Here is a 14,499-nt window from a genome sequence, read left to right as displayed (position 1 = left end):
TCAGCAGTGAGCTTTTACATTGCATCTAGCTTTCACATTTGCCATCTTGGTTTTTGAGTCTGTTTTCTGGTTGTCGTCGTCTTTTAGTTCTACCCCTTAATTTCCCTCATAAATCAAAGCCCTGCCCTCTTTCCACAAAATTAAAGTTTTGATAATAAAGAAGGTGTCATAACCACCTGTTCAGATGTGTCAAGAAATATCAGAATGTCACTTTTTAGTGTCATTTAGTCGGCTGTTTTGATGAGTCTTTCAAATATAGGAATGGGTCCTAAATGTAAGGATTCCCCATGTCATAGATAAAGGGCAGTGTTTTTAATATATGAAGAAAATTTGGGGGTAAAATGACGACGACAACGACAAAGCGCAACACGAAAATAAAGATGGCGATCACCGCGCGATGGACCATGTGTACCATGAGCACACAAGTCGCGCTGCACGACACCAACTGGCCTGTAAACCGCGTAGGACAATCGTAATTTCTACCCCAAGAAAACTGTTCAAAAATTGCCAAAAATGTGTCAAAACATTGAGAGAAGTCTGTTTAAGTTGACAATGTCATTTTTTAGAAATAAAAAACATTCTTGATTCTTGATTCTAATTTGATAAAAACAAAACAGGGGCCCTACACTACATGATTGCCCTATTTGTTCCCTTCAGTGACCTATCAGCCATCAGAAAGTGATAATAGGCCTGTGTCCTAAACAGTCAGATTTTGCAGGGAAATGTTGAAGTAGGCCTGTATTTGAAATTGAGAAAACACAGACATTTTCAGACCAGTCTCATACGGTTTGAGCTCAGGGTGAAAAGCGATGGTCAGATACGGGAATCTTTCCAACCCCAGCTCCAATGCTCATCGGGAATTCAACATTATATGAGCTGGTGGTAGTCCAAGTAACTTATCGCTTTTTCAACATTCAGACATGGTCTGGCAAGTAGGTCACCAGACCATGTCCGAATGTTAAAAGGGCGATAAGTTGGGTCCAAGTTACTCGGACTAAAGCTTGAGGCACACATCTGGTTTTTGTCCAGCAACCAAAATATGGCAAAGGCTGTAAAAAATGGCCTCGGAAAAGCCATTGAAATCTGGTTTTTTTTTCATATTTTAGTTTAATAAAACTAAATCTTAAATTAATGTGGCCTGACGTTGCGAACTTAGCAAGTTCTTCTTCAGAGGCTAAAACAGAAATGACAGAGGTACATACATTAACATGGGGGTGCACACAAACATGCAGGGCTGAAAGAAGAAACACAAAAGGAGGATTAAGTGGGAAAGGTGTAGAAAGATGCAGGGGAGGGTGGATGAGAGAACAAAGAAACAAAGGGAGATGGCAAACCACAAGGGGTCTGGTGTGAACAGGGGAGGGACCAGAAAGGGGAAGGATCAAAGGTCACAGGGAGTGGGAACGGACAAAAGAGTGTGAGAGTGAAGGGATGATGCGGGGGGGGGGGGGGGGGGGACAGTATGGAGGTGGAAAGGGATGAAAGATGGGGGAAGATGGGTAAACACAAACAAGGAAGACCAGATGGATTATCTGTAACAGAAGACAATGGAGGAAAAAAAGGATTAATCATTTCCAAGTTGAATGTTGAGACCATGTGGTTGAATAGTTCGAAGACGATTCATCCACACTTTCTCTCTGCTGAGGCGAACTGAGTCCTTGCGATGGCCAAGAGATTCAATGCCCTGCAAAATCATATCAGAAATGGAGTGGTTAGGCAGGTTGAAGTGATGACCAACAGGGGTGTCTAGTTTCTTGGTGTTGACCGTTGACCGGTGGGCATAGAAACGCTTCTTGAGCGTATTCTTAGTCTCACCTACATACTGCACTCCACAGACCCTGCAAGAAATGAGATATATGACATTAGAGGTGTTACAAGTGATGTTACCAATGGTTCTGTGGGTAGTGACAGAAGAGTGGCCAGAAAAGGAGTCAGACTCCTGGATATGAATCTGGCAGACAACACATCTGGAACTGCACTTGAAAGTACCATGCTGGGTGGGAGGGGATGCATCTAAGGATGGGACTTCAGCTCGAACAATCAAGTCCCGTAGATTTCGAGGACGCCTGTAAGCCAATGTGGGGCCGTTGGGGATGGCGCGGGCAAGGCGATCTGAAGTATGGAGGATATGATGATTGTCATTAGTGATTTTGCGAAGGGGAGGGAGATTGGGGTGAAACGTGGTAACCAAGGGAATCATGGGTTTGGCCATGGCATCAGGGGCCTTTCCCGTGAGAGCTAGATTTCTGGGGATAGCTTTAGCTCTGGCAATGGCACGATGAACTTGGCGAGAGCTGTGACCCCTGGCCACCAAGTTGTTCCTCAGTATCTGTGTATGGCGGGAGAAATCGGAATCATTAGAACAAATTCTTCTGAGTCTGAGTGCCTGGCTAAACGCTATGCCGGTTTTGCAGTGTCTGGGGTGACAGCTGGAGGAGTGGAGGTACTGGTGGGTGTCTGTGGGTTTGGAATACAGGTCAGTGGTTAGTGAGTTGCCTTGCTTGCGGACGGTGACATCCAGAAAGTGGATTTGGTGAGCCGAGAACTCCGATGTGAATTTGATGGTTCTGTGGAAGGAATTGATGTGGTTAGTGAAGGTCAAGAGACTGTCCTTATCACTGGTCCAGATGAAAAAAACATCATCAATATATCTCCACCAGATCCAAGGGCGACATGGGGCCGAGGCAAGAATGCGTTCTTCGAGGTCACCCATGAAGAGGCAAGCCATCGACGGAGCCATGCGAGTGCCCATTGCAGTGCCGTGTACCTGTAGATAGTGTTCACCAAGGAAGGAAAAATTGTTCTTCGTTAGTATAAGTCTCATGAGGGTGCCAACATCACTGATGGGAGGAGTCGTGTGTCCTGCCTTGGCCAGAGCCAAGGAGCAAGCACGAACACCCTCCTCATGTGGGATGTTGGTGTACAGAGATGAGACGTCGAAAGTCCCAATGATGGCTGTGCTGGGAATCTGGTCCTTGATTCCTTCAAGCTTGCGTAGGAAGTCTGGGGTGTCGTGAATGTATGACGAAATCTGTGGGACAAGGGGTTTGAGAAAACTGTCAATGAACAGGGAGATGCGTTCCGTGGGTGAGCCATTACCGGAGATGATGGGTCTACCGGGGTTGCCAGCCTTGTGAATCTTGGGTAGAAGGTAAAATCTGGCAGTCCTACAATCACAGGGAGAAAGAAATTTGTGAGCTTTCTTGGACAACTGGTCACGTGATCGCATATCGTCAAGTACCTGTTGTATATCTTGACAGAAAGTACCTGTGGGGTCAGAGTCAAGGCGGGTATAGTTAGTGCGATTATCCAACTGGCGGTGGGCCTCATCAATGTACTGCTGACGATCCATGATGACCACAGCTGAACCTTTATCTGCTGGCTTGATGATGATGTCGGTGCGAGAGCGCAAGGAGTTGAGAGCCAGGCGCTCCTCTCTGGGGAGATTATCATGAGTCCTGTGGGGGAAGTTGTCCGGGTTAGTGACTTGGGAATTGATAACTTGAACGCATGTCTCTATGGCTGGCACACGATTCTTGGGGGGTACCCATGAACTCTTGACTCGAAAAGGCTCTGGCTCACAAGGTTCACTGTCCAGGAAAAACTCACGCAGACGGATTCTACGGTAGTATTCCGTGAGATCTTGGCTGAGCTGAACCTGGTTCACAGAGCGGGGAGCGGGACAAAAATTGAGACCCTTGGAGAGAAGTTTGTGCTCTGCGTCAGATATTGATGAGGAAGAAAGATTAACTACAGTATTGACAGGGGGTTCTGGCGTAGGCGTGGTAGATGGGGACCTAGGACGTCTGAAACGTCTGTGTCTGCGTTGCTGTTGCTTGGCAAGCAAGCCACCAATCTTCTTGTTTCTCCTGTTGAGTAGGACAGAGTCAAGGTTAGACAAACCCCTTTCAATTTCATCATGGAAATTCCTGTACGTGGAGTCAGAACAACTGGATTTGAGTTGGGAGTCAAGGTGGGAAATATTCTGATGGAGGTCCTCACGTGTAAATTGACACTGCTGAGAGAGAATATTGATGAGTTTAATAGAGGCACCATGTATAACTTGATTCCATCTCCTTTGAAGGTGTGGTGGGAGGTTTCCTAAGCAGGGAGTGTGAGACAGTTGCAAACCTTTGGGGATAAATCGAGAGAGGGAGTAAAAACTGTAGTTATCCTGATGGTAGGAAAAGCGTAAGGCCTTTTCCTTTGCCTTTCTGAGCTGTTGGAAAGTGCAAATGGTGTCACTCATATCTGTAGAAAGGGAGAGAATAAATGGGTAATACAATTGGGGGCAGAGCAAAACAAAATTGTGGGTACCTGTAGTGTGGTGAGTAACTCCAGCTCCAATGCTCATCAGGAATTCGACATTTAGCGCTAAAACTGTGTTGTGCAGACACAGGGATATATGGGAACATGGGAATCTTATGCTTTCAAGGTTTTGCCACCTCAAGAGACCTTTATATTTTAATACTATAAATATTATTTTTCTTTTCTGTCATGAAGAGGAAATTCATGTGTTTGAAATTGATACTAGATTCTAAGAGGCCCTAAAAACGGGACTCTCTGTATAGGTCTGTATCACAAAAATGGTCCTTTTCCCCTCTATTAATTAATCCCAACCCAGATTGTGATACAGATACAGAGAGCCCTGTTTTTCAGGGCATCTTAGAATCTACAACATACTTTTAGCTCCATGCAGCTCTATATGTCGAATTCCTGATGAGCATTGGAGCTGGAGTTACTCAAGCTAGTACTAAGCATTGTTCTGTTTCAAGTCGACCATTTGCTTCGTAAATGATTGCTGCATGGCGTGAAGTAAGTTTAATCTCATCTGGGTTTGGATAATAGGGGAAAAGGTAAAGTTTAGTATAGGCCAAATTTCACGGCATCCGCCATTTTCCAACTGCTGGACAAAAACTAGATGTGCCTCCAGCTCTACATGTCAAATTCGGGATGAGCATTGGAGCTGGACTTTCTCATCTCCATCTTGTATGGCAAGTTTTCAAAACCTTAATTTTTGGGACTCTCATAGACAGTATTGAGAGTTCCAAATTTTTGGAATAGAGTTTCTCAAGCTAGAGCTGGGGGAACAACTATTGGAAAGAGTTCCGTACCTGGACATCACTTGACACCCGGTGCACAAACCCTATGAGACTGGTCTGATAAATTTGAAGTGTATTCTCAGTAATAACTTTAATATTTTTCCTGCTAAATTTGACTTTTAAACACGTTATCCCTTTCTGATGGCTGATAGGTCACTGTGGGGTAATATTAGTGATGTCGATGCAATATGTATGGAATTCTTCCCCAACTGTTTTTTTCCCCAGCAGTCAGAAAATGGCGGAGGCCATGAAAAATTGCCTCAACTGAAATTGTCTTTTTCCCCCCATTATCCAAACCTAATTGAGATTAAACTCACCTAATACAATGCAGAACTCATCACAGAGCAAAGGATTGGCTTGAAACAGAAATACACCGACTAAAAGATGGGGGGGAAATGATGATTTTGGTGGCTTTTCAGATAGAACTGTCGCCAGCGCGCATCTAAAACTGGTATGGTACATCATGCTGCATAGAGACATGAACACAATATGGTTACCATACTAGTTTTAGGTGCGCGTTGTGATTTCAAATTTCGACCCCTCCCCCTACCGGTAGATATCCCACTGGTCATGGCTTCCAATAGTTTGCAACTGCTTTATGTGCAGTTTCTTTATATTTCCAGTGTGTTTTTGGTCCAACGTAATAACACCAAAATGGATGAGAAGCAGGGAGCAACTTCTGATGATGTCCCAACTGGGGAGGTAACGTCAACCACAGTTACGGAGGGTGATGTTGTCAAGATGCCAACAGATGTGGCCATCACTATGGATGCTATTCCCAATGAAGATAAGGAGGACAAATCCAAAGGTGACTTGTTATTCTTTTACTTGGTGAAGACGTTTGCCCCTTTGCCAGGTCAGCTAAGTGTAATCTCATTCATGTGATTTTGTCCATTCTTGCTTATTGGAAACTTAATACTTTAACCCAGTGGAATTCATTTTGCTGCAAAACAGTTTCCTTGTTTTCCAGGTTGTTTTTTTCTTATTTGGGGGATCGAGGGTTCAATTTTATAAAAAAAATTGCACCTTTGTTCAGCTGTCAAACTTGTTGATTTCTGACGAATGAATGCAAAGTTTACAAAGCCATTCATATCTTAAAACATTCATTCTTTTATAAGATGGAATTTTGCGTCGGGGTGATGTAAATCAAATTAGGTTTTGCCCTTCACAGACTATCCATCTTATGAATAGTTAATGCACTACCCCCTGCTGTGTACATCAGATTTGAACCAGCCAACCGATCCCGTTAGCTCGGTGGTCAAGTGGTAAGACATCTGCACTAGAAAGAAGGAGGTCGTGGGTTTGAGTCCCACCCGAGTGATTTTTTCTAACTTTCACTCAGGAGGTAACACACTGAGTGTACAGTGTTTATACGTCGGTGCAGGGCGAAACCTAATTTGATTCATTCTTTTGTTGATTAATAAAAAGCCCATTAAAAAAGGCAAATGAAAATATCAAAATAATATGAGGCATCAACAATGTATTAAGCATCAGAAAACCATACTAGCTCAAATACCAGAATGGTGATAGTACATAGCATTATTTGTGTTTGGTAGTTTTTAATCGCGCACACAAAAAATATGTACTGTAGAAATTGGTCATTTTTGGAAACCGTCCAAATTAAGATATTTGTACAGGTTGATCTCTAACTTCACAAAGAGGTTCATATTTTAAAGCATTGATTTTTTCAGTAACAGTGTACATTTGTTGTAAATCTATATTAATTAAGACTATTCAACTTTGGAATGCTTCTTATTCGAAATTTGAAATTTATTGATATGTTTGTTATTGTGAACTGATTTTGTTGTGTAATGTCTAGCTTGAAAACTCATAATTAAACTTACAAATATCTCATGCTTAAAAAAAATCAAAGTAAATTTATTTTCTCTAATTGGAGTTGGTCTTTTAATTTGTTCGTTTTTGTCTATCAGGTCTTGACCCACAAGATAACCATTCCACCAGCACCCGTGATGTGTCGGTGACTGGCGCTACAATAACAGATCCTTATCACTATCTGACGCAACAGCACTTCACCTCAGAGATCTTCAAGATTGAGATCCAAAACCTCCCAAGACATTTTGGATTTGCGGTGAGTTTGCTCTCTAAGCATTCAACTCTCGATAATGATAATGCAGTTTGTGCTCTATTAAGAGTTCATGTCAATGTTCTCCATGGTGAAGATTTCTCAGGGTCTTTTTGTAATTTTGTTTACAGAATTTAAAGGCCATTGGATGAATTTCACTAAAACCTGGAAATATCCTAGCCTCATGTCAATATGAAAGTAATGGTAAACTGCATGTAGAAAGTTTTTTTTCCATTGCACTTTTTACAATGCCTGTACGCTTTAATAGTTGTTTCTACTGTTGCTGTGATATCGCTTTAGGTATTTCACATTTACAGCTTTGTGATTTTCTGTGTAACTTGTGAAACTAAAATTCATTGCATTGAAAATGTACATGTACACGTAGCCGTTTGTTGTTAAAGTATCTGACTGACTGCCTGTGCCTCGTGCACAATGAACAAACAGTCACATCAACCTCAACCAAAACACTTTGTAACTTTCCGTCCTTAAACAGCAGTGACACTGAAGTTCCAGCTCATGACATCACTGCATTGCTCATGAATATGGAACTTGGCACTTTCTTAAAAATATTTTAAAGCCTGGAGCATCGTAACCCTTCATCAACTAAAAACCTCAAGATCTGTTTCAAACGCACTTAAGTATCTGCAGTGGAAAATGTAGGGTTATACATGTACAAATGTAGATGTTTGTGCCAATTCATGTAGATTTTCACACAGACAAAGTTTAAAAACAAACTTGCTCATTTAAAGGCACACAAAAACCTCATTCAAGTAACAGTTAATATGTACATCAGGCCAAAAAACAATAATTCTGCTTTCGATTACATGCCTTTCAAAAATAGGGTCGGTCGGTCGGTCGGAATTTTTTTTTTTTGCCAATTTTTTTTTTTGCAGATTGAAAGGGGTATTCAATTATATGCGAAGTTTTAACCTGAACTATTTCCATTGCACTACGAAAGCTATACACGAAATGGCAACAGAAAGTGAATAAAACCTACCTTAATTATTGTCAATACATGTGTATATTTACATTCGATAATTCGTAAAAAAATGGAAAATTCAGGTTGTTCGCACCATATGCACAACGCTAGTCAAGACGGGAAGCTGGCCAAAACTCTGAAGTGTGTGATGTACTGTGTGCATGTGTGGCGCACGGCCAACAGACCTCGTTTTTATGGTCGAAAATTTCGGGAAACACGCTGTATTGTATCACGTCAAATACGAGTAGTGCGATCTCAAAATGAACTCTTGAACACGGAAAATGCATACACAGACAAGCTAGATCAATTCTGTGAATTAACTTTCAAAAATGTTCTTTCTCCATCGGTGTTTTCTTGGCATTTTTACGATGTCAAATACGACCAGTTGACAGTGCACGTGCCTGCAATGCATAGCCATGCTAGCGCTATCGATCGCATAGCCATGACAGACTGGTTACCGCATTTTCATCATGTCTTATAAATTGGCCCCTGCACGGCGCGGCAGGGAACCAGTCGTCACTGCATTGAGCTCGGTTTACACACATGATTATAGTCACCGTGACTTCGAATTGCGAAGTAGTTATATCGCGAAGGGAATTTGTAAAAATAGCGGAGGTTTTTTTGAAAAAAATAGCGAATGTAAGTAAGAAAACAAACAAATACAAGCATGTTTTTGACAGAAAAGGGTTGTTGAGAGGTATTTTGTGAAGACAGAAAAGACAACAGGTTTTTATTTTTGTTTATTCAATCATTATTATCATTTTTTTTTTGAATTGCCGATGACATTTTTAGGGTCGCAGCCTAAAAATAGGGTCGGTCGGGTAACCAGAAGCAGAAGTATTATTTTTTGAGTATGCAATTTTGTAATCCATTTGCCTAGACCATCATTTACAAGTATTTCTGAACCACTTGCATGCAAGTTTTTTATGTGCATGTAGCTGATAGTAGGTGGCAATCTGTTCTGGGCCTGCACATTACTGATGACACAGGAAGTATTGACAATTCCCTACTTAATTAAAGTAAAATACGTTTCAATTCTTGATAATATGCTGTGAATGTTTCTCGTCACCAATAAGGTGTTTCACAGTAATATGCGCCAATCATAAGATGGAATTTATGCGTTGGGGTGATCAAAATCAAATTAGGTTTTGCCCTTCACCGACGTATATATACACTGTATACTCAGTAATACCTCCCAAGTGAAAGTTGGAAAAACATCACTCAGGTGGGACTCACCATCTTGTTTGCAGGGCCAAAAAAACATCCGTTGCTAGATGCGGGCACATTTTAGAATGAACGCACGATGACGTGGAAGTGCCAAAGCTTTCCAATGACGATGCATACACAGCAACGCATGTGAAATTGCCCCACTGGCAAGATGGTGTATATTACTGTGAAAAACCTTATGTACCAACTACATGTAGAGTTTGAAAATTATACATACAACACTTTATAGCTGTACACTAACTTGGAAAACACTGCTGACTATCTGCAGACTGTACACACTGCTGCCCTTACATGGATGGCTTGCACTCATCAGTTACCAGAGAACATTGTTCTTGACAGCTTTCCAACGATTGACGCCCTTCTGGTTCTGGATGTGCATACTGCTGCCCTTGTGCTGATGGCTCAGTGCCAGTCAGCCCAGGACATTGTTCCTGAGTACTTGCAAGTGACTGCTGGCTCTCTGCTGGTTCTGGATGTACACACTGTTCCCCTTGCATGGATGGCTTGCAGTCAGTCAGACTAGATCATTGCTCCTGATGAGAACTTGCAAGCGCTGGGGTCCCTGCTGGTTCTGCATGTACCTCAACATGCACTTGAACATGCTGCTGACTGTGCATGGATGCCTTGCTGCTGCTTTGCCTGGAACATTGTTCTTGACAGCTGTCCAGTGGCTGCTGACTCTCTGTGCGTTGTGCATCCCCATGGCTTGGTGGCTTGCTGCTGCTTGGCCTAGCAGCACGGTGCTCTTGGTCATTTTCTGCCTGTGGTATCACACAAAGCTCAATCTGCTTCCCTGGCTGCGATGGTCGGCTGGGATTCCGTCTTGGGCAGCAGTGACAGCACAGTTTCAGGAATGAGAAAGCCTTGACTACAGCAGCGCGATATTCAGCATTGGTGGCACTGTAGACTAAGGAATTGATTGAGCTATTGATAAGTCGAAAGAGGTCTGCACAAAGAGCTAGAATATCAAGCTTTTCTCCAAGTTTTAAAATGTCAACAGCCTGGGAAGGCACAGTTGTAGAATAAGTCCCTGCCACAATGACAATGATCACAGCTGCAGTGTCCAGTGAGTTCAGAACGAAGAAAACAGCAGTATTGACGACAACCATACAGAGGACCTTGCCTGCTCGCTTGGGACGGTTTGGCAACAGGGCTGATTGCTTTCGGACTTTCACTACTACATAGATGTACAAAGCAAGAGTTGCTATAAAACAGACAATGTCGATGATGGAAGAAATCCAAAACATAATGTCATGGAAGAGAGTGTTTGGTAAGAATATCAGAATCACACCAACAATAATTGTTGGCACCCAGAGTCCTGCTGATATCTTTGCTGCTCGAGATTTAGAGGCTTTTACCTTGAATGTCAGAGGATTACGCACCGCATAGAATCTCTCAGCTGCTATGGCAACCACAAAGAAATTAGAAGCGGCACAAAGTATGTTTTGGGCACTATAGATTGCTATTTGAACAAAGACGTTGTACTCTATGGGTAAAAACAGTACAACTACAAAAACAATCATTAGGTAGAGCGAGTCAGCCACAGCCAGATTGAATAAGTAGATGTTGATGATTGTACGCATGGACTTCACTCGAATGACTGTGAAGAGAAAGACAAAGTTGATGAGGAGGCCGATTGGTGCGATGATTTCAGTACCTAACGATGATATTTGATCAATTCTGTCTGCACGTTTGTAATAGTTCTCAAGAAGCTTTCCAAGTTCAATTGTCCATTCATTTGATGGAGTGGAGCTGTTTTGGTAGCCATCACCCATAGTTCATGTACAGTGTAGCATTGATCTCCACGTCCAACATTTTATTCAGATGCAGTAAAGAGTGTTCTGCCCTGTTTCAAGAACACTCCAGTTTTATACTAACACACCAAGAAATGTGTAGTTGAAACTGAAGGTTCTTCATATTTTTGCCTTTTTCCCCGCATTTTTCTCAGATATACTGGTATTGTAATACACATGACATATCTTGTGACAGCAGTAGCTGTAACTAAAGCAGACAACTCAGTTTCGTTACTGGCATCAACTCGAGTTCTGATAATTAGTTTCATTTTCAGTTTTTTATTGTAGGCCTATGCTCCACATTGTACGTGTCTGCAATTGTGTATCAGTTGGTTTAAATTTGTTCATGTTACTGATTATGGAAAGTAGAATTCACTTAAAACTTCTTCAATCATTAAGTTCACATTGTTCATGTATGCGAACCTTTGAACGGTAGATAACAACAAAAAGACAATTTTCATTTTTAAAAGTCAGTGCTGCCTGTCCTCAACAATTTTGTGTTTCTTTTTGTACTGATGAATTTTTCAACTACTACATGTATGTTTTATTTGAAGGGAAAACCTACTGGCACTTATTTTGCTATTTTAGTCATCTGCACGCAACGGTCTGAACTTGAAAAGGCCTTTTTGGTTGTATATTTGCACACTATGAGACCCGCCTGCTGAGTAGACTGGTTCCTGGTCATTGTATATTCTGATAGGGGTGGGAAACAGTCAACCACATGAGAACTGAATAAAAGTCAGGCTGCATTTGTTCCTTCATTTTCATTGTTGTGTCCCCGCTCACAGCCAGTATTATACGCAACAAGTGTGAGTTTACCATGGGCAAGAGTGTAGATGGCATCGGTGAGTTAAACTGACATTCATTTTTATTTATATCCAATCTTTTCATGTTTGTTCTAGATCCTTTGGATTTGATGATTTCTGTCATTGGTGGGATGTGAACCCCAAGCCCCTGCTTATAGAAACTCTCTCATTCAGGGGCAGATTGAAACCAACTGTCCCTGGACTTACTGGCAAACTGGGTCTCATGGCATGAACACCAGGGGTGGGGGATTTATCCCTACCCCCTCCCATGTTTTGACCAGTGGTGGGGCATGGGCAATGGCATCATCATGTGTTAGGGAAAAATGCTGCTTGTTGAATCCTGTCAACATGGCTTTACAAAGAAGTTGAATTAGTTCTGAGAGAATCAAAGAGTAACCCAAGACACTCTTAAATGAAAGTCAAATTTGACATCGAAGCGTTTCTTTACTTGGTTTTTTTTTTTTTTTTTTTTTAAGATAGAGCACACCTATCCACCAGTATTGGTGTTCAAGGCACTACATCATTATTAAGTTAAAAGTGCACATTGCCTGGAATGGACATACAATTTTCATACAATGAACCTGTTATGAACACCGCAACAGAAAGTTTCAGGATTTTTTTTCTCAGTTATTCCCCTAATTTCTTGTCGGGTCTTCATGAAACTTGGCCCTGGATAAATTGTGCAAACGGTTCAGTTTCATGTCTTATTATTTTCATTGACAGATAACACTGTTGGTTTCCGGCTTGGTGCTTACAAAAGTAAGTATTTTCTCTGATGTTTCCTTTCTGCAAAGACATAGATCAGCTTTTATGTTTGATTGGATCGGCTGTCGAGGGGCGTGGCCTATTAGTAGCTAATGCTGATCAATTCCAACCAATCAGAATGCAACACACAGAAAGATAGACAGGTGTACATATTGTGCATTGTCTAATATGTCTGTCAGGAATTAAATATTGAAAAGAAAGAAACAAGCCACAAAAGACTTAAACCCATGTCATCCCCTTTGCTAACCAATATGTTGGCTTACTTTTGTGGCATGAATATTGAGGGTATATGTTTGTACTTTCAACATTGATCAGCAAGCTCTTTTACTCAATAGGGATTTTTCAACAATTACATTTCTACAAGCAGGAATTAGGTTTTAAATACAAAATTCAGGAAAATCACTGTTTGTTTGAATGTTGCTAGTGTACACTTTTATTTATTTTATCACTGATCTTGCTTTTACAGACAAATTTGTTTTTTGTCCTATAAAAAGTATGTGACTTTTAGAAACATGGTTTGCCCTGCAATTTTTTTTCTTCAAATATTACTAGTACCAGAAAGACGTAAGAGCTCAAACAACGATTTGGTGATAGTACATTTCTGTATTATTTGTGTTTAGAGTTTTAAATTACACAAGGAAATCGCAGCTTTAATGAACATATAAAAAACAGCAATTCCTCGGATACTGTGCAAATTAAGATACATCTTGTATGATGCGAACTTTACAACGACATTCATATTTTACAGCATTGATTTTTCAATTTCCCAAATTTGAAGTACCGTTGAGTCCATCTCAAAGATATATTAGAATATTGCTTTGCATTTAAACATCATACAGATATGGGCTCATAATGTAATACAATAGACTAGTGGTGCTACACAGATTATGTACAATTATAGAGCATGCAAGTCTCGCCAGTTCACATTCACTTTTCATGTGAACATCTTGGTACCAAACACTGACTAGTCTAGCCACAGACTCCCGTGTCTGAATTCACCCAATGAACGGAAGTGGAGGTCAACATTTTTTCAATTTACTATAGTAATCAACTTGCAATATTTTCCTAATGTCCATAACAATCTTTCACACCAAAGGATAAACCCATTATATTGGTGCCCCGAAAAACATATGTTTAATTTCCCAACCCAATCCTGTCAAACCTGACTCAGTGGAAATAAACACAAAGACGAAAACACCCAAACCCATACATATTTACGGGTATAAGAAAGGGCGTCTCTGAATGGGTCTGAGTCACCGTTTTCCTTATCCTTGATCATGCCATCCAAAGTTATGCATGTTTTACTAAAAAGAACCCATTTGTGTAGCTGTCCAAGGAATGCGATAATATTGGAAGCTAAATGACCTAGGTGAGAATTACAGATTACACACAAGTATTCAAATACAAATGAAATTGTAATGATTGAAATCAAGACAATTTTTACTATCAGATTGTGTTTTGAATATGAGAGACAAGTCAACTCTGTTTTTTTTCCTTCAAAATATCGAAGGTGATTTTTGTATCTTTTCCTTTGCAAGTTCTCATTCATTCATGGAGGTGGGAAAACGATGGATGTTTTATTGTCCTCAATGGGTACATGTATTATCAGTTCACAGCACGGTAATTGATAAGTGGTGGACAGCCAAGTTTTGTGATCATTTTATAGAAATGGACATGAATTGGGAATAGAGTATGCAATTTAAGTGAAATTTTCACAGTTAATAGTCAATAAGATGTACGTAGT

General features: G+C 40.9%; 1 long non-coding RNA gene and 1 pseudogene across 1 annotated transcript; one reads left to right on the top strand and one right to left on the bottom strand.

Moving 5' to 3' along the window:
- Positions 1-7,161: 7,161 nt before the first annotated feature.
- Positions 7,162-12,751, top strand: LOC119743135. The gene is made up of 3 exons (XR_005272976.1): positions 7,162-7,191; positions 11,973-12,029; positions 12,714-12,751. It is a non-coding gene; the product is annotated as an uncharacterized LOC119743135 (long non-coding RNA).
- LOC119743133 lies at positions 9,634-10,656 on the bottom strand (annotated as a pseudogene).
- Positions 12,752-14,499: the final 1,748 nt, after the last annotated feature.

Source organism: Patiria miniata, unplaced genomic scaffold (genome assembly GCF_015706575.1).
Source record: "Patiria miniata isolate m_02_andy unplaced genomic scaffold, ASM1570657v1 HiC_scaffold_6, whole genome shotgun sequence".
NCBI classification, from domain to species: Eukaryota; Metazoa; Echinodermata; class Asteroidea; order Valvatida; family Asterinidae; genus Patiria; species Patiria miniata.
Note: the sequence above shows the minus strand (reverse complement) of the source record. Positions and strands in the feature narration are given on the sequence as shown.